Genomic DNA, 3,386 nt, shown 5'->3' with positions numbered 1-3,386 from the left:
TACTTCAATTGAAGTTTATTTAATCCTATACTTCCTTTTCTCACTCGGTGCTTATGTAAGTAGAGATGTGGATTATTAATAATTAATAATTATTATTAATCATTATTAAATAATATTGATTATTATCATTTATTATTACTACTATTATTTATCATTGATAATTATTATTAATCATTATTAATTAATATTGATTATTATCATTTATAATTATTACTATTATTTATTATTAATAATTATTAATCACTAATTAGTATTTATTAGTGGTTAATTATTAATTTTCAATTATTAATTATTAATTATTAATTATTAATTATTTTTTAATAGTTATTATTTATTAATTATTAATTATTAATTATTGAGTATTAATTATTATTTCTGAATTGATAATTATAAATTATTAGATATTAATTACTAATTATTAATCATTATCATGATTATTTTATTATCATTATTATTATTATTATTATTATTATTATTATTATTGATAATAATAATAATAATATTAATAATAATGATAATAATAGTAATAGTAATATTAATGATACTAATAATAAAGATAATAATAACAACAAAACTAATAATAATAATAATAATAATAATAATAATAATAATAATAATAATAATAATAATAATAATAATACTAATAAAAATAACAATAATATTAAATGCAGAAGTAGATTCGAAATCACTAACTTATTATTAGTTAATACCTACTTCATTAAACAAAGATATGTTAATGCATGTTAAAATTCTTTACCTATATATTTCCCATACCTTCTTACAGTATAAATAAAAAAGGAATGTTTCAGTTTCTGATGAATATGTGAGCAAATACATTTCTTTTATTCTTCTAAGGGATAAAAGAACACTGACTTTGAGAAAAAAAAAAAAAAAAAAAAAAAACATGATTCAGAAACACTTGGATTGTTCGGACCAAATGCACTCCCCCCCCCCCCCCCGCTTTCCCCGCCCAAAATAAGAAAAAGAAAAACCTTTTGTAAGGTAAATGGTACAAATGAGGAACTTAAATCGAATGAATGAGCCTCAAAACATAACTTATATATATCTCGTATTTATGTAGATAAAATGCAAATCATTGCTGACAAGTAAACGAGAGGAAACAAATATTATTCTCAAAAATTAATATCTTCAACTGATCCCAAACATACACAAATAAAAGGCCAGAGACGCTTTGAATGAATGAGATTAGGACATCCACTCGACCAGAGTAGAATTTTCTAAACTGGGAGATGATATCTTTGAATATTTATGAGACAGGTTGTGCAACTTGGTTGTTAAGATATAGCCGGAAGGGATAAGAAGTTTCATACTCTTTAAGGTTACTGAAATATAAGCAGTATCTTTCGGTTACGTATTCAAGACAATCTATCTGCCTCAAACACACTCCAAAACCCGTTAGGACGATTCTCTCTATATGATATAAAACAAACCCTTTCGGAAAAATTAAAATATTCTTTATGTAAATCTTATTGTCTTCAATCACATATAAGTACACTGCCTTGAAAAACAATTTCTATCTCTTTCCCAACCTCTCTCTCTCTCTCTCTCTCTCTCTCTCTCTCTCTCTCTCTCTCTCTCTCTCTCTCTCTCTCTCTCTCTCTCTCTCTCATTTTGGATGGTGGAGTGATGCCAACATAACACCGTGCGGCTGAACAAGAAGTTTCCCAATTATCTGAATGATAATCAGCTCATTGGTATGAGAGGAAAGTGCTGGAAGCAGGAGGGAAATAATAATCAGTGCTTTAAGAACTTGTGAATTCAGCTGCTTAGAGAGAAAAAAAAATCCGTTAAATCACTCATGCAAGAATTATTCCCCTGAATTTCAGACTATTATCCTGAGAGAGCTCTGAAAGTTTTCAAATTTTGATAAGGGTAAATCATAAAAGCGAGGATAAGATTCATCTGCAATTTCAGTAAGCAATAGTAACAGATAATATAGATATAAAGTGATTCCATTAGTTTTATTAATGAAAGGATAATAATAATAATAATAGTAATAATAATAATAATAATAATAATAATAATAATAATAATAATAATAATAATAATAATAATAATAATAATAATAATAATATTAATAATGATAATAATAATACTGAAAATAATAATAATAATAATAATAATAATAATAATAATAATAATAATAATAATAATAATAATATGGGTTATAAGGAAAAATATTAAATTTTTTAAGATCAGGGGCAATCTTAAACAGATAAGTTATATTTAAACTATGAAAAAACACTTACATTAACCTATTCCACGAAAAGTATTTGCTAAGAGTTTGAACTCTTGGAATTTCATAGATTAAGAAGATGATTTAACAATCTGGCCAAAACTTGAATAGAATGCTGTTAGAATTAGGTATATATCTAGTATTGATACAGTCTTGTAACATCTGAATGTGAATATGGTAAGAATAAGGAAAAAAAAAACTTATGCATCTTACACATGAACCTAACTAATGCAGAAGCAAGAGATTGATATTAAGAACAGATATAAAGAATGTAATAAACCACAAGTTATTGTCCAATAAATTAAGATATTCGATGTATCGAAAAAATGAAAGAACTAAATAATTTTCTCTAGATATATAGGTCACCAAAAATCTTAAAACTCTTTTTAAATACGATATTTTTCTTAATCTATTTCTCCGAAATTCAAAGGGCCTCATGAATAACACGGTCGAAGTCGGCACTGAAATCGGAGGCAGCTAAGTAAACTGCTGAGCATAATTTAGGGATCTCTGCACAGTATTAGAAATTATAAGAAGGCATCACATGCTCCAAAACCTTTGTGAAAGTCAAACAGTAAACTAAGACACATATGACTACTCCGGCATGTGTATTTAGACATTTTGCCAAAAGACATTACAAAACGTTAGATAAGATGAGAATGTCGAAAATTCCTTGTTAATCAGGACTCCTACATGTACAATTACCTGAATGAGTAGTTTTATCAAACAAGTGGAAAACGAACTTTTTTTGCTAACTTGTAAAAAATAACGAATAATTTCGGAACTGAGAAATCAGCTGTCATAGTATAAAACCAAGGAAAATACCTTCATAAGAATTTGGTACTAGTAAAACTTTTATATTTCCCTTCAAAAGGATAGTGTGTTTGTATTGAATGTGAAACCAAAACATGAAATTATGATTTTTACCGAAAACAATAAATTACCAAATTAGACAGCATGACTTTGAGGAAACACGAAAACTCTATGATTTATAAAAAAAAAAAAAAAAAGGTAACATAATACAACGCAAGGAATTGTTAAGTTTTTCGTTCAAGGACCAAGCTGAAAAAAGTACCTCTGTGGGAATACTGTCACTATTAATCTTCACGGAATTTACACACAATAACGC

Source organism: Palaemon carinicauda, chromosome 4, assembly GCF_036898095.1.
Source record: "Palaemon carinicauda isolate YSFRI2023 chromosome 4, ASM3689809v2, whole genome shotgun sequence".
Taxonomy (NCBI): Eukaryota; Metazoa; Arthropoda; class Malacostraca; order Decapoda; family Palaemonidae; genus Palaemon; species Palaemon carinicauda.
Note: the sequence above shows the minus strand (reverse complement) of the source record.